Source organism: Solea senegalensis, linkage group LG8 (genome assembly GCF_019176455.1).
Source record: "Solea senegalensis isolate Sse05_10M linkage group LG8, IFAPA_SoseM_1, whole genome shotgun sequence".
Classification (NCBI taxonomy): Eukaryota; Metazoa; Chordata; class Actinopteri; order Pleuronectiformes; family Soleidae; genus Solea; species Solea senegalensis.
The window spans coordinates 24548577-24567361 of NC_058028.1; positions in this window are offsets into that span (position 1 = coordinate 24548577).

Sequence of the window (18785 nt, forward strand, 5' to 3'; positions counted from 1 at the left end):
TATAATGTGTGACGTCGCCCGACTGCCGGCCACTGATTGGTCAAGAGTCAAGCCGAACAATGCCAAAAAAAGACCTTAAGACAATCTTAAAAATGTGGATTTATCTCCAACAATTACCAGGGAAATGTCTCAAATCTCAGTATTTAACAGAGGAGTCTGGTGTATTTAGCGACAGTACTGCTGTGTCTGTGGAGTCTGTGCTCGGAGGAAGTACTGAACGTACACATGCAGTAATAATTTGACACCCAATCACATTATCTGTGTGTTAACATGTATTTTAAACTTAGTCAGACTAACACAATAATTCGTTTTCTTCTGCTCTGTTTTGTACTGCTGAAAGTACAAATGTTACATTGTGTCCGTTTATGAAGACCAGACGCACAATAATAACATCAACAACGCAAATCGAACAAAAATAAAATGATGCACTGCAGCTTTCATTTTTTTTCGTATGAACTCCACAGACAGTGAAGGGATGGTAGGTTTTTGTGGGAACTAAATGTTCCTGTTCAGACCTGGTTTAACACATGTCTTGTGTGATCTAGTCACAAGTAAACAGTGTTAAGTACAAATGACAAGTATTGTGGTAAAACAGATTGCAACGTGTCCTTTTTATGACCGTTCATAGGTGTGTGTGTGTTTTTTTTGGCAGCTCTTGCCTTTATGAGATAGCACAGAAGTGAGGTGAGGGAAGAAAGAGACGGTGAGTTGAGACAAAGCTCCCCAGCCACATTCAAAGTAGGAACATTTGTGATTTATTGCATGGCAAGAGTCTTACATCCCCAAGGCACGAGGACACCTCAAAATCCCTCATTGTAACCATTTTCTGCCAGAATTTGGAGCAGTAAACCCCATCACAGATGTTCTGAGGCTTCTGTGAGGAATTAAAGTGGTCAAAACATCGTTATTATGCTCGTGAACATTCAGTGTTTTAATATCCTGCGCTCCATGCAGGCCGCAGGCCCAGTGTAAAGCAGAGTCACATGTGCATTGCACCCATCATCATTTATGCTCTCATAGGTTCTGTCAACACTAAGACTTCATCCATTCATCTGAAGTAAAGCATTTTCATGACCAAACATGAACAAATCACAACAATGGTGAAAAGTTAGAGCACAGATTACTTTTGTTGAACAATGAGCTGAAATTAAAACAGAAAGTGAGTTTTAATGGAGATTTTCAAATGTTCCCAGTGAATGCCTCTGGAGCAGAGTTGACGCATTTTCAAACAAAAACATAGTGTCGTTCAAAATAGTTGTGGCTCAGAGAAAGTGTTCATGCTGTTTATAGACAGCGGTCTTTATTTTGGCTTTTCTAGTCTCGACGATCACTCAAAGCTGCTTCACACTACCGTTGTGCCCTTCACTCATTCATTGGATTCATCTTTGTCTAGTTATCCTTCCTGCATCATTGTGTTTAGTCTGTGTGCTCCACAGTCCTTGCCACTTCAATTTGTCGGTCTGTAAGCATACCCGCATTAGTCCCTGTCTGTTTTTCCTTTTTTAAAGTAAAGACAGTTTGACTGGAAACGTACCTTTGTTTAGACCGGCTTCCAAATCCCCACTCCAGCCAACTGTAACAGTTCAGCAATGATCCATGAGTGATGTTCTCAGAACAAGTTGATCATTCAGATTTAAATGGGACTGTGGGAGGAAACCAGAGAACATGGGGAGAACCTGCAAACTCCAACACAGAAAGGCTTTGAGGCAACAGTGCTAGCCACTAATCCACCGTGTGTGTCTCCAGTGTTAACACTGTAGGTCGTTTTACCTTTATCTTTTAGGCTCGTGCACTTTTCTTTACATGACCCAAAATGAATGAAACCAGTTTTCTTGCTCCTTTTTTCTGTTTTCAAAGGGATGTATTTAATATATTATATTATATATTATATAGAATATTAATAATTGTATATACAATACAGTATATTATAATAATAATTATTATTACCATTATTATTAGTAATAACAATAATATAATAATATATATATATGAAAATAGATATATTTAGAATGAAATTTAAAACATGGCATTAACTTAAATGCTTTCCATTCACATTGAATAAAGTGCCATGAAGTATTGCCAAACTGCATTGTGGGTCCATTGCTTGGCTTTGCTCTGCAGCAGAAGTGGAGGAATGCTGCTGCTCTCCTAACTTCCCATAGCCGACCCCAGCAACAAGCATCAGGGACATCCACTGTCCAACATGAGAGCGTCGTGTACGCGTGAGTCAGCCATGAGAAGGATCCTGTTTCCTCACTACTTCTTTCTTTTTCTCTAATCTGAGCAGATAGATGGGGTCAGCAGTTTATTTGTAGAGCTGACTTTTATTTGGAACATGTAGATTGTGCGTGCACACACACTGAAGGTGAATCCTCTCCCCAAGACCGTTTGTCTTGGGGATAGTGGGTTGGACTGAGGCTTTGTTTCAGACCCAGATGTTCCCATAATCCGCGATCGATCTATAAAGCAGGTTCAACACACACTTTGGGGTTCAAGACATATTGTTCCAATTAATTTGTTAGACTTAATGGGCCAGGCTAATGTCGTACAAACCTTATTTATGAACTCCTTTTCAGTCATGGTCAGTCCTTTGTTGTTCACAGGCTCCTAACCCATGGAAAAAGTCTAGAAAGCATCACATTTTGGCAGAAATGCCTGTGGAAATTTTGAAAAGTAGATCACCATGATGCAAGTATATTGATATTGGCAGGTTTCAGTGAGGCTTTGTCACCTGAACAGGGCATCAATTTGTTTTGATCCAGAACCTACAAACCTGGCTTTGATTGCATTTAATTGATTCATAATCCAATACCGACAGGTGCTGGATTGTAGCCGCCTTGGCCTGAGATGGATGACGCTGTGCTGAGAGTAAGAAAACACGTACTCAATCACACATTTGCAGAGTTGCCTGATGTTAAAATAAAATCTAGTAGAATAAAAACTGTACAAACAGAAGCAACAACAGTCCTCTCTTCCTACTCTGTGATGTCCTGTAGGCTGTTCCCTGCCAGGAGTTCTAATTATGCTATTGTGAGGTTTTTCCACTCCACAGTCCCCACCAGGATGGTTACTGTGGAACTTCACACGCACAATAAGCCACAATAATGCACCTCTTGTTGGGGACATGACCACATTTAGAGACGTCAAAATACAGTTAAAAGAATCAGGAATAAAAAGCATTTTCTTCCTGTGTCAACATTTGCTCTGTTAACATTTCTTTTATATAAAACCACACTGGTTTTGTGTGGAAATCAGAATGTTCCGAGACACAATATCAGTTTAAGAGTTCTCTCCTGCTCCATATATTCTATAAATTGTTGTGTAGATGGTAGCCTGCTTTATAGGCTGCTTAATTATGGGTTTAAACATCCTTATGTCAGCAGAAATACTGCATACGCAGGGATTTTAAAGTCCAGTGTGGAACATTTAGGTGGTTTTTAAATGGCAGAATACTGTCCATAAGTGTGGGCAGTGTTCAGTTGGTCGGTATAAGTGAATAATCACTTGAAAATCATACTAGTTTGTTTTTTGTAGCCATATAATTATAATTAATTGTTGTGTATTAACGAAGCGGCCGGCAGTCTGTTGACGTCACCTTTTAGTCTCGGCTCAGCTCACTTGGAACCTCGTCAGAGCAGGTACCAAAAAAAGCACCAGGTACCAGGTACCAGGTACGGGAAAGCAAAAGAAAACCGAGGAGTGCTCGACCTATATGATGGAAAAACACCATTTATGTCTCAAGCTGGTTCCTGGAACGGGGGTCGTGCCGGGGACTGTGCTCAGCTGAATATGTGTCAGTGCCTCAACCACACTCACTGTATGTCTGTTGGCTTGTGATTTAGTCGCTGCTCCTGCTACTCCTGGTTTGCTTACAATATAAAATATAACTTATATAAACAGCCATAAGTCTATGGCTATTACTGTGTTTAGTCGTGTGAATCAGTTTTCCCTCTGCACATCTAAAATAAAGAGATAAAGGACATTTAATGATTATTAATTATTTTAAATTGGTTAATCACTGTTGTCTATTTGTATTCCTGTGTCACACAGCACACTGGATTAAAGAATATATGCATGTACATGAAAACAGCACCCAAGGAGGATGCTCTGCAGTTTAGTGGCACCACTGTCTCCCTAAGAAAACAAAGACTCAGCCAGGACCAAATATTTTTCTGCTAATCACGTGCTGTCACAGTGAGCAGCCTCTGAGGAATACATCTGTTTCTTCTTCTACGTTTGTCTTTTTTTCCCCCCTTGATTTGATGTCTGCTGCCGTCAAAGCGAACTACTTTCTTAATTTTCCCACAGTTAAAATAGTCTCTGTAAACACCGAAGGTCCCAGTTCTTGTGTTGTATTTCACAACATAATATAATACAGAGTATGCAAATATTTACAGATCGGAAAAGGCTTTTTTTGGTGCTTTTAGTTTGATATTTAATTCCAGTTCTGTCTTTTATACTAAATGCTGTAACATTTGGCTGAAAAGGATGAGTCACATTTGATGTGGCTTCATGGGACGGGACAAGTCCTGACATCTTGGGACGATGCCGTGTCCACCACAGTGGAAAAAGTGAGAGCTATGTCTTTTTAAAAATAGCCACTATAGTGACAAAGTCCAACATTTAAGCTGCTTGTTGATTGAACTGTGTTTAGACTTGTTCTCGCACGATGAAGTGAAATCCAAACTGTGTTCATAGTTTATAACATAATGCATATTTTCCTTTGTGTCCATACTTTGTTGCATCTGTCACTTCCAGTAAGTTTCCATACAAGGTTACAAACAATAACCTGTCCAATAAACATGAATGCCGTGCGAGCGAAGTCAAAACTGTTTGTTTTTCTTTTAGTCAGCAACAATTTTCATGGCCAGGCATGTATTTCAATACTCCAAGACCAACAATGACCTTCACCTGCTGAATATATCAATCACTCACTCACTCAATCAATCAATCAATCAATCAATCAGACATTTTTTGTAAGAATCAAATATCAAAGAGCTAATAGACAGCGATGAGGACACACTGGAGACTAAAACTACTTCATACCAGTGAGTGGACAGGAAAAACAAATAATGATAATGCATTCAAATAAAGTAAAATATAACACATAAGAAAGTGATAGAATATTATGAATAAATGAATAATCAGTTCGAGGGTGGTGGAAATTAAATGAGTGAGGTCATATTCCAATAAAGGCTTCAATAATAGAGAGAAATAAATATATAGGACAAGATGGAGGCGGATGATCCACGCTGACGACCCCTTAAAGGGAGAAGGTGAACGGAAGAAGAAGAGAGAAATAAATAAATAGGAAACTATGTCTCCTACAGCTGCCCCCTGTCAGTCAGTCAGTCATCATCTAACCGCTTTATCCTCCACCAGAGGGTCGCGGGGGGTGCTGTGCCAATCTCAGCTACATCGGGCGATAGGCGGGGTACACCCTGGACAGTTCGCCAGTCCATCGCAGGGCCACACACAGATAGAGACAAACAACCATTCACTCTCACACTCACTCCTATGGTCAATTTAGAGTGTCCAATTCACCTAATCCCCACATTGCATGTTTTTGGACTGTGGGAGGAAGCCGGAGAACCCGGAGAGAACCCACGCACGCACGGGGAGAACATGCAAACTCCATGCAGAAAGGCCCTTGTTCCAACAGGGGCTCGAACCCGGGTCTTCTCGCTGCAAGGCGAGAGTGCTAACCACTACAGCACCGTGTGGCACCAAAAAGAGCGCAGGTGTAGTTTGTAAAACTATAATAAAATGTAACCCGTTCAGCGGTTTTCTGCGTCGGCGCTGTACACACGCGAACGATGAGGCCACACAAGTGTTACGTGGTTTGTGTTCTGCACAGGACAGAATGTGAGGTATGTGGAAATATGATCTATTTTTAAACTTGGGGACATGTGGTCAGTTATAGAAAACAGGCAGAGCTGTTGTAGGTCGTAGAAGTCAAGGCTTTTTTTTTCAGCCTCAGTGGAAAAATTGGAGCATTTGGTGATGATGCTTTAACTCGTCCTGTGGATACAGGGGATGGGAATCGAGAACCGGTTCTTCCTCAGAACCGGTGTGCATTCAATCGATTCCTCAGAACCGATAGTATGCCTGCTTAATGAATGAATCCGCTTATCAGTTCCGCTCGTTGCAAATGCCTCAGAACACTGCAAACATGGCGCAAACATGGCGGCGAGGCAGAAGCGCGGTTATATTTCGCGCGACAAGACGACAAGACGACACACTGCTACTTAGCGACGAGTCAGAGTCCGGCTGGCTCAGCGGCTGCAGCAAGTTGTTCTCGTGCACCTCGAGCTTCTCCGTTCACTGAGGCAGGGAAGAATAAAATGACCGAATGTCACCGAGCAGTCTGTGTTTTTAGTTTTTATGGCACATAATGACAGACAAACATTTATTTATTTTGTCTGGAACAATTAATGTGAACATCGGAGAGTAAAGAGAGTTAATACAAACAAACACATTTGTACTTATTCCCTCACCAAATGAGAATCCATTAGAAAATCGATAAGGAATCGGATCGATAAGCAATATGGATAATGGAATCGGAGTTGTTACTCGTCCCCACTGGTGACAGACTGGAGTTAAACTGGTCAAATATCCAAAAAAAGGTGAATTCATATCTCTTCTAAAGCAGTGACCATGTGTGTTGCATGAATCAGTTTTGTAGCTCATATTATTGGAAAGACACAGATCGGTGGAGGACACTGGGTTGAGCGGTTTGAAGACAGACAAGCTGAAATCAATCAGTTCCATCATTCAGAGCCCGAGTGTTTGGGCAGTTACCAACATGTTACTTTTTGACTGACAGCAGTGTTACATTCCAATCCAGCCACTTCTTCTTCTGCCCTATGACCTTATATGTCGTTTGTTGCAGTTGGTGCAGCACCAGTGAGGTAGTGACAGTGTCTGTCTTATTTCGTTGATTGATTGTGTTGCTCTTTGTTGACTTTTTTGGTCCAAAAAGAACAAGAAGGTTTTTCATCAGCTGAAACCCAGTCATCGCCTATCAAAGACAAAGGTGCAGCGTGTCTGGAGACGATCGAAGACAGTTGGATGAGCACATACAGTTTCACCCACAATGCTTTGCCTCTATTACAACCCTGTTGCATAACACTGGGTTCTTTCTTTGTTCCTCATAAACTTTTACAGCCGAGCCAGAAGTCTGCAGAGAGCATTACTGCACATGCCTTTATGTCTTGTTTACATTTCCGACTTATCTGTTGGACGTGCGTGGTCGGAGCGGGATTTTAGTCAGACCGGATACAGAGGTCTGAGAGGAGAGTGATAATGCTGCTCTGAGCCGTCCTGCCAGGAAAAATAAAACACTCTGCATGACTAATACACGTCATACATTCCTAATCAATGGAGAGGTTGGAATATTCCACAAATCAAATCCTTGCCAGATTCATTAGGCTTTTGTATCCACAGAAAATAATAGACATATAAAACTCTATTTCAAAAGTGACCCCGGGACCTGGGTAATGTTACTGCACCCACTCATGCCGCTGACATCTTGCAGTTATCCGTTATTTTTCCAAGACCCGAGCACAGTGATGACAGCCATCTGAAAATGTTGATTTCTCCCTTTTCCACAGCTCAGCTGTCCTTCAGTAGCTCCGCGCTACCAAATACCTGCTAATAGCAGCCGCGAGAAAACGTCTTCATCCACCTACAACATTACTCTGTCAGTTTCCATTCATCTTTTAATGAGCTTCTCAGCACTTTGCGTGATGTTTGATTCTTTCCACTACGGCTCTGACTTTATTCTGTTCTATGGTTTTGGAAAAGTCTCGTTTTTGGCCAGACTCAGAACACCCAGCCTTCATTCCAGTGTAAATTCCTCTGAGTCACATGATGTCCCTGAGTGTTGCTGGAAAAAGAGGAGGTAAACATGTGAGAGGGCCGTCCAGAGGAGCTTGTAATAAAGCAGTAGTTAATATCTGGCCCAGCTGAAGTGCACACGTTGCTCTTTTCAATACACAAAGCACACACTGCGGCTTTTTAACTGCTTTTGATTGACTGGGGCAAAATCCCTGCCCACACATGCCGATGATGCACGTTGCCATGGTAACCAAATGATTCCTATGGTATTTTGCTGATACAGATCTATTAGTGAGATGGATTTATTTGTCATCTCGTGCTTAAAACCTCATATTTGCTGTGGTCGCTGCGATGAATCCGTCACATGTTTGTTTTCACTGACCCACAACAAACCACACTAATGCACAATGACACCTTTTCGTCACAGTTTTAAACATGACGGCATTCTTCTTCTTTCGGTCAGCCCCAGCAGGCTGCACACTAAGAGGTGCAATGCTGCCCCCCACAGTCCAAACCTCCCAATTACATCCCGAAGTCCGTAATCACAGAATTTGTTCTTCCTCCGTATATTCAACATGGTTGGCCAGGAGGAAAGGATTTGGGCTGATTTTTGCCAGTTCAAATCCTGGGAAGGGTCAGTGGCAGGGGTGCCCAAGAGCAAGGCACCCAATCCCCTGGGCACAGATCGGTGCTGCCCACCACGAAGCTTGTGTGTGTAATTCTTCACCACATTTCAAGTCCATCAACACAAACATATTTCCACTTTTTCTTACCACTGCTTCCACAAACTACTTCTACTGTGATACAGCAGATTTGCAAAAGCTTTCAATAACAGTTGCATGTTGGTAAGTATGAAAATACATGTACTTTCATGAAAATGAAACCAGGACACCCAGGACACGGCTTCACACGGAGGATGCTTTTAAAAAATAACATGCAGAATATAGAAAAGCATACAGCTAATTTATTTCTTTTATTTCTTTTATTATCTTGTTTTTATAATGTAGCACTTTGAGGTTTGTTGTTCAAATGTAAAGTGCAATACAAATAAAATCTATTGTTATTATTATTATTATGAAAATGTTTCAGATTTTTTGATGTTAAAAGGCTTGAGAAATCTGTTTCAGCACATATTTATCTGCTCACCTCACATTTTCGATCAGTACCAGTGAGCCAATCGGTCACTTACATAAAAAAAATAAACTTCAATAACCTTTAATGCAACATGACTGCAACCCTGACATCTTATTTAAACCCTGGTAACTGAACTTCCCGCCTTCAAAAAACAATCACAAAAGCATTTGGTTTATTTCGACTTCAACTTATGCAACACCGAAACTATTTGAAAACAATGAGTTTTGAGTCTTTGTGTGCACTGTGTTGTAACTGTCTCTGTGCATCAGGCAAAAAGATTTCCATGTGTTTTTGCAGGAGTCTGTACAGAAAGGAGCAGTTTATCTTCAGCAGTGTTTAGTCACAGCTGAGATGATCTGACTGCAGTGATCTTCTCTGACTAAAAACAGTCCACTCACTACACTCTCGCTTTCATTGATCATGTCCATTTCTGTTTTTCTTTCTCAATTTATTCAATTTCAAGCCGACACTTTTTGGCTTAAACTTGTCATTATGTTGTTAAAGCTGATTACACAGTGTAATGCCAATAGAAAAACGACACCGTGCCCATTTATATTGATCACGATAAGTCCTTCTTTCACTCTGTTTTTCTACCAGAGAGGGGTTTCCATGGAAACATGTCGACTTGATTTATGGCACAAAGGGAGTGTGTTCTTTTGTGTACAAACCAAAGAAGAGAAAAGTGTGTGTAAATACTGTTTTTCTCTCAGTGGTGATTATGACACAACTCAGCACCGTTGTGCAGGAAGTGCTCTGGACATGGAAGTTGTCCGTTTCCTCTATAAACACAACTATTGTGTCCCTGCAGGTTGCAGGTGTCATTCGTCTTTGGTCTTTTGTTTCAGAGGTCGCTGCAGTGAAGATGCAGGTCATCGTCTACTGATTTATCCTCCACATGAGGGCTGCCGGACCGCTGGTGTCAATCCCAAGCAGATATAGGGCGGAATGGTACACCCCGGACTGAAAATGCATGGACACACAGCAAGAACATGCAAACTTCACACAGAAAGGCCCCGGGGGAACACCGGGACACAAACCAGCAACCTTCTTGCTGTGAGGCAATCGTGTTAGCCATGTTAGCCACTATGTGGAACTGCCATAATAATCATGGCTGTCAAAAAGAAACACAGTGTAGATGTAAAAGGGGCAATAGAGGGCAGTTGCCTTGGACATTATCAGCACCACATTGGAGAAAGGTGAGGAGAAAGAAGTTGTATGGATACTGTACAGTGGTCAGAAAATGGTGGTCCGTGGGCCAAAACTGGTCAACCAGCATCAACATCTGGCCCAGTACATGAATAATGAAAAAAAAACAAAAAACAAACATGCTTTTCTCCATGTCGTGCATAATTCAGAGCCTTTATTCTAAAACAAAGATCAACTGTATCACTAAGTTAGTTTTTATTAATCCCCTTAGGGAAGGTATTCCTCTGCATTTTGACCCATCCTAGAATTAGGAGCAGTGGGCTGCCACACTGAGTAGCGCCCGGGGAGCATTGGGGGTTGGGGGATTTGAACCTGCGACCCTGTGGTTACAAGTCAAGTTCCCTTTCCACTTGGCCACGGGCTGCCCTAAAGTGTGACACTGGTAACAAAAAGACAAGAAATAAGAAGATACCAGAGAGTTTACATAATATTGTGTACAAACTGATAAAGAGCGTTTTTCTTCTGCTAGTGGCTCCATTAAAGCGTACGTATATGAGGGCACTGTCTTCTGCTCAGTGCCACACACACACACACACACACACATTAGTGTGAAATTTGCTTTTCTACATGTTTGTTGAACAGAAAGTTTGATACTGAAACCAAAGCCGGGGAACAAACAGCAATGTTCCCCGGCTTTGGTCCACACTAAAGCGCACATACTTGTATTTGTTACCTTTCATATCATGAACACTAGTTTATGCCAGGTTAAGGTCAGGGTTAGACATTAACTGGTTCTGTTAGAGATAACACTTTGTGTTGTTTGTCCAAACGAATGGAAGTCGATGCAGTGTCCCAACAAGAATAGCGTCATAAACCTGTGTGTGGGATATTTTCTTAATCACTTTAATGAAAACCGCTTGGATCCCAGTGTTGAGAAACCATGTAATGAAGGAAATATAATAATGTCTGTATTTGTGATACATTTCCGTGTTATTTTTCTGTCTTTCTTTTCACCACTGTCTAATTTTACGTTAAGGATAAACCGCGCGATTGTCGGTACCTGCCATGCTCGATGTGGACAAATGAGTGCTTGATTGTGTTTTTCATTCCGATCCTGTTGTGTCTTTTATAGGTCCATGTGTCGAAGACAACCAAACTTCCCAGACCGAGCTGAAAACAGACATGGATGGCGTCGTAATTGGCGACAGGCGCAGTGACATCATGGCTGTGCTGAGGGGGATTTCAGCTTCAGATGACACGCTGTGTGCCACTACTGCTACATCTCATCTCCGCTCTGCACATGTTTGGCAATCTAAGTGTCTTCAATATCACATTTCTTTGGATGTGATGTTCTCACACGGCGTTTTCAGGATTTCTAATAGCTTTGCTTGGTGCTAGCATAGCCCTACTCTGTACTTATGCGAGCTTAGAACTCTCCATTCTTGTGGGATCTGTCAGATTGCATTAATTTCTGCTGTCGCTCTGTAAAGTTTGGTTAGAGCAGGACATAAATCTGCTCATCAGCTTTCTAGGAAAAGCATGTGTGTTTTCAGTGACCTGTGGAGCTTTCCTTTGTTTACTGGCAGGGTTTTCCCTGCAGTGTCTTCCCTCAGACTGCTGCCTTATATGGTCTCTTATCTCCTGGCTGTGGGCTCGTCATCGCCTGCCTGACTGCTTTTCACTTCACGCTCTACATACACAGTCAAAGCGTTAACATTCGAGCACCGCAGAGCTTCGTCTGGCTGCACACGCTGAAGAATAACACCGCGGTGCCTAGTGGTTCCAGAAGCCTGGACACAGTCAGAGGAGTAACGCGGAAATTGCTGCTTTGAAGTGAGGCCGTGTTGTGACGTCTCCGGGTGTTCGTTTGCGAGATAGTCACCAGGCATTTGCCACACACTCTCCTCGGAAAACGGTTCTGCAGGCATGAGTCAACCTTGGCAACGGCTTTACGAGGCTCCATGTGTCTCCAAAGTTTAAGACATGTCAATCCGATCGAATTATTTCTCTAATTGTTATGAGCTTATACCAAAGACCATGAATATGGTCAGCATTATTTGTTATAACAGCGTGTCCTGGGGTAGACATGACTGTCTGAACCTAATTTGTTATCAAACCTCACTTTCAGGAAAGTGAACTGAGGGCAGCTGGGCAAGGATGTAACTGAAGACGGGTCCCTTCCCGTCCACGAGGCTTCTTCGTGATTGTCATAATTGGTCCATGTTGGAGTTGGTTTCTGTTCATTTGGACTCTGGTTCATGCTGCTTTTGGATCAACATGTTGAATATAAATGTCGGTTCCCTTCACCAAATGTTCTGGATCTTATTTTCTGTTCTGCCCACCATTTTCATCAAAGACTCTTTTTTTTATTTGCACCATCAGCTCTGCATTTTGGTCATTTGTTTATTGAAAACTTGACATCTTCAGTTCTTACTGAGGCCCCGATCACACCTGGTACTAACGTCTGTATCTAATCACATCTGGACAGCTAAAAGTTGTGCAAGCAGTTCCTGAATATTGCGTCAAGACTGAAGGTGACTTAGCTTTGGGGTCTAGAACTCCCTGTACCAGTACCTGAGGCACCAGAATCACTTAACTTCATCACTTTATATAAAACACATTTGTTTCCAAGAGCACTGTGTTATTGCAATCTTGTGGTTTTTTTTTTTAATCTTCATTTTTATTGCCTGATTTTACTAAATCCACTTGTTTTAGCCAGTTTGAAGCTCCTTGTAACTTTGTTTTGAAAAGTGTTTTACACATAAAGTTAACTACTATACTACTATGGTCCATCTATACTGATAGATAGATGGACCAATCTTCTGGTTTTATACATTATACATTATAAAAGAAAAAAGAAATCTACATTATAAACTACATTAAAAATTCTGTCACTAATTTTATCAAACATGTGGGTTAAAGCTGCCGTTAATTTTAACCTGTGTTAAATATCTCTATATTCTGACAGTTAAAGTTAAAGTTAGTTTTTATTAATCCCCTTAGGGAAAGTATTCCTCTGCATTTTGACCCATCCTAGAATTAGGAGCAGTGGGTTATCTTGGATCCATATTGTCTGTATGAGTCACTCAGTCTCAGGTTGTGACAGTAAATCTAGGATAAACTTTTCTATTATTCCACAAGCTTTCATCCAGTCAGAGGCCAGAATTCCTGCTCATCGTGTTCATTAGGGGATGTAGGGAGGGCAATGCTGATGGAAAGGAAGTAAGCCAAAAGACGACATCACTGACAGCAGCTTTAATGTTGTTGTGGAGTTGTGTACAATTTGAATCAATAAAAAAAGACAGAAACTATTTCCTCAGCAAGTCATGGAACTATGGTAGCCTTCACATACCAGAGAGGATACTGACGTCAACAATGGCGTAGAGTTAAATACTATTTTCTCAACACTTTTTCACAACTACACCAGTCTTTCACTCACTCTTTGCCACGTTCTCCTGCCTCTGTATATATTGGGCATAAGTGGAGTTGTTTGTGTTAAAACACAATATACAAACAGTTATATATACATTTTGTATTATACTTTTGAAAACATGGTGACACAAGCATGACCTTTGTCTAAAGTACATAAACAAGGCTTATTCTAAGAACCAAACGATTATTATTTTCAAGTGATATACACTAATACAAACATACTTATAGGTTGTATATTATGTTATTATATATATGTGAGACACTGAAACCAGTCAGTGTGAACCATCACAGTATTGTGAGAAGTAAGAGACTCATGAAGTGAGTTGTGTGTCTTACTGTGGAAACAGATGTTGTGATGGTTTTACCAGTCGCTGATAATTCATTCAAACCACCTGTCATTTCCTGCTCCCTTTACAACTGGGTGGCAAAAGAGTGTATTTATTAAGCACTAGAAATGACTAATAATTTACAGTGAGCCTAAACATTCAACCTTTGTTGACCTTTGAGCTCCTGTTTAATGTGCAGTCATGTGCAGTGATACATAAACGCTAACCCCATTTACCCAGTATGGTACCATTTATCCACTGTGTAGAGGAAGCCCTTTCCAGTAAAAGCCCCTCCCTCCCACCAACCTGCACCGGAGTATCACTTACACTAAAGAACAGAGCTGACATTCATAAAGAGTCATTTTATGGCCCGGCACTCTGCGTATCCCATTAATGCTAATGCTTCTAAACAGAATGGTGATCACTGCAGGTGGCGCTGAGGAGAGCCAGCCTGAGCTCTATCACATGCCCCGAGCAGCAGCACAGAGTCAAAAAAAAGCATTACACTGGTCTTTGTCCGTCATTTATCCCGGGTTCCCAGAGAGGTTTTTAAATAGTGTCAACTTTTGCCAGAATCTTTTTAAACAGAGCACACAGTCCTACTTAGAACAGCAATATTATATTTAACAGGTACCAAGGAGTAGGAGTGGAGCGGGAGTGAAAGCTGAAAGCTTTACCATTATTAGTATGTCCGATATTTAAATTCATGTTTGTCAGTGCATCATTTTAGCTCTTTTTAGCTCCCAATAAATCTTGTAATAAAAGCGTATGAATGTGGCATTGTTGTTATTTGACTTTTACAACTAAAACCAATTATGTAAATTTAAATTTGTGAACAAAACCAGTATTTTGGATAAAATGAATAACATTGTCTCTATTGGGGCTGTAAAATGTCTATTATTGTGAGCAGAAATCTCATGTATTCAGTCACATCTTGGCAAGTAAAAGACATGATTAAAAAAATGATTTTGTGGATGCTCAGCATCGACAACATCGATTTATTTCATTTGCTAGCCAGCAGCTGTGGCATCAGAGCCAAAATGAAATTGAAGAACAAAAATAAAAGTCACATATGAAAGGAAATGAAAACTTCCACTCCATCCACTCCTGATTCCTGTTATAACCGGCCCCGAGTTTCCATTTGTCTGCGTGAATAATGTAAAGTTATGTAAGCAGGAGGAGGAAAGGCTTTGGGCGATGGAGAAATATAAAAGTTTCTGTTTCTCCCCTGCAACACAAACAAGGCATCCAAACACACCTGGATATGAAGTGTTGTTTCCCCTGCAGGGACGCTCTTTAGGTGGCAGTGAGTCACATATTCCTGCTATGTAACATGATGAGTCTGCTACGTCTGTGCAGGGTCACTGATCAATACCAGTAAGTCAGTGATTGCTTGGCCAGGTGTTGAGATTTCCATCTCTCAAACAAAAACATCTGCATCAGTTTTCGGGGACAGTATAATGTACCTATTATACTGTAGTCCACTAAGACATGCAGTGTGAGTTATGGGTCCTGTCTCTGAAGAGTGTGAGTCAAATTTGCACGACATTATAAAGCCACAAAAGCCTTGTCATGAGCACGTCCAAGTGCATGAATGTTCCAAAAAGCATCTGATTTTGATTAGCTTTTCTGAACCTTAACTAACAACAATAGACTTTGTGTCTACAGGTGGCGAATCACAATTTGGACCTGAATCCTAAGCACACAGTGGAACAATTTAACTACAAACAGCACTAATATATATATATATATGTATATAATCTGGCTAATTGCTGCTTGTTATTAGCCTGACTGATAAAATGAGACGACGAGAATCTCAATAAACTCTCTCAACTCAGAACAACCATGGATCAGAGGAGACTTTTATAGGCAGTAGGTCATTTTGTGCTTAAAAACCTTTGATTGTAAACGCAGAAAATCTGAAAAAGTCTTGACAAACTGAATCCATTTTTGTGAATGAGGGAGGTGGAGAGATTGGTGTGTTGATAAAAGGTAAATGCATGTGAATGAATGAAATAGAGACAGATGTAGAGAAGTAAGGATGGTGTTTAGAAATAACGTAATTTGTCATACAAATGAGAATCAAATCAAAGACAAATCAAATGGGACATGAGGCACACATCCCGCTGTCGACGTAAATGCTCATAAATGCACATTTTCTTCAACTGAATTTTTGAAAATTCCAGTTAAAAATTGTGATTCTTTTAATAAAAACATTGCTATTGATCCTGATCTGTTAAGGGGGAGCTGCATTTTGAGGACTTAAAAGAAAAACAGCAAGAAATAACTTGTAGAGTGGCCATTTCACAGCCCATTTTCAATTCTGAAAATCTCAATACACAACTCTGATCAACATGAACAAGAATTTCCATCTTAAAAAATGGCATTTAAACTTTTAGTCACAGAGTGAGGTAACTTCCCACACGGCTTACTGCAACTGACGATGACTAACTTCCACCTTAGTAGAGTCATCAGACCAGTGTATAGTTTATCTGGTCTTGTAACTACAAAATGCAGTGTCCATCATTCGGAAAGCCGGCTTTTTAGAAAACATAATTGCCAGAACTAGTTAAATAAAACATTATGTGTAATAAAACGCAAAGATCAATGGATCTCTTTTATCTACTGAACTCATCACAGGCCCAGCAGCTGCTGCACCTGTCAGTCAGAACCACATGTGAGTGATGAAGTCACATCATTGTCAGGTGGGTGCGTATTTGAGTAGCCACTGCTCTTTTAAAACATTACATTACATTCCCCACCTTTTAGTGTTTTGCTTACATGGTGTTTTATAATTAATGATATTCTTTTTTGATTAATGTGTTACTTTAAAATCACAAGTATTCAAAGAGCTTTGTCTGACAAAAAGAACAAAAGAGGCTAGAAAGAAGACAGAGTGAAGGCAACGTCATTAAATTGAATATTTAAATCAGTACATATATGGGGTAGATAGGTAATAGGTAATAAATATAAACATAATATAAAAAGAAACATACAAATATAGCTATTTTTCATGAAGGTATTTTATATTCACCTCCTTCAATCAATCAATCAATCAATCAATCAATCAATCAAACAACGAGAGATGGATAAATAATTGATGTATTATTTTATTACGTTAACGTCTTTCTGTGGAACATCAACCGAGAATGAGTCGGCCGTCATTTTATAGGCAGTAAACAGTTTCAAGTTCTCAAAAACACAAACAACAACAACAACTTAAGACAATAAAATTCTTAATAGTCTATTTTACGAGAGAGGGCACCCACTGGGGAAGCTGTGAGTGTGTGTGAGTGTGTGTGTGTGTGTGCGTGGGGATCTAACTGATGACTCACAACAGAGTTATTCAACGTAATTTCCAAGAAAGTGTTATTCTTGTAACAATACTGGGACGAGGTTCTTGGCTGCTCTCCGCTCAAAATCCTATTTGTGATCTATTGTTTTCAGCTGTTGCTAAGGACACTATCTGTGCTTCACAGGGAATCTATCATAGCCACACTATGGTTTCGTCTTCCTAAATAATCCCAGCGGCGCTCTCACAGGTGCTGGAATGTTTATGTGGCACAGGAGTATATGACAAAGTGAGAGTCTGTTTTTTTGCACTTCGCAGCATCATCATTTCATTCACATTCTGTGACGTGTTTACTTACCCGAGCTGCGAGTGGTTCAACCGGTTCACATCTGTGTCGAAAGCAGACTCTTTCGGGATGACAGATTTGTGACATTAGGCACGTGCGGCAGATATTAAAAGCATGCTTTCACTTTTTCCCTCATTAGTGCACAGCCATTGTCTGCAGGAGCAATATTTGGAGCATATAAGGGCTTTGTTTAAGCGATGCCGTGATTTCCAACCCACCAACCGACCATCAGAGAAGGGTCTGGAGCCGCTTTTTCCATTCTTTCATGGCAAAATCTTTCCATTGCATTTCTGGGAAGTCATGGAAAAACCGACCTGACAGCAGTGACAGTAAAATGCCTCTGACACCTGTGACATTTTCCAGTAGTCCCAGTGTCAGCCAGCACATGTGGCCAATTTATGGAGGCTAGAACCTGCATATGAGTTTCAGGGAACATGGCAGGGCATTTTTCATCGTGAGAGTTCATGAAGAATGTAGCCATGCGTTCTCCAGACAGTGTATGAATGTGACAAAACCTGAAGGAAATTCTCATTTTGGATTTTCCAGTTTATTCATCATAACTTTCAACAGCACCTGGACTTTGGCGGTTAATTACATGAAGGTAATAGTGCTTGTAGTAATAGTTTTTTTTTATTAAGAATGATAATCAACATCTTCTTTATGAAAATTGATTTTTAATGTCACATATGCAAAATAGAACTCCTTGTAGCCATTATTTCTTAAATTAATAATAAAATAATAAAATAATAAAAGATAATAATAATAATAATAATAATAATGATACATTTTATTTGTAACGCTCCATTCAAGATCCAATTCAATTCAGTTCAATTCAATTTTATTTGTATAGCACAGAATCACAACATACATTATCTCATGGCACTACACATAGTCAACATTATAGAGAGCAGAGAAACCCAACAATTCACACAATGAGCAAACACTTGGCATCATCTATCTATAAATTCCAGGAACATGTGTCTGTGTGTCTGTGTGTGTGTGTGTGTCTGTGTGTGTGTTATTCGCACAGATCACATCGGACTGATGGTCCGAGAGATATGATAGATAGATTTCTAACTTGATTTCTAACTCTCGCTACGGGCATGAGTCAGTGCAGTGCCAAGTTTGACGTTGTTTGGATAAATAATGCATGAGATATCGTTAAATACATCACTAAAAGAAGCACTACATTGGCTTTCACCGCTCTAGTGTAGCCACTCCCCCTCTCACTCACACAGCACTGTGAGTGAGAGGGGGAGTCAGGTGATGA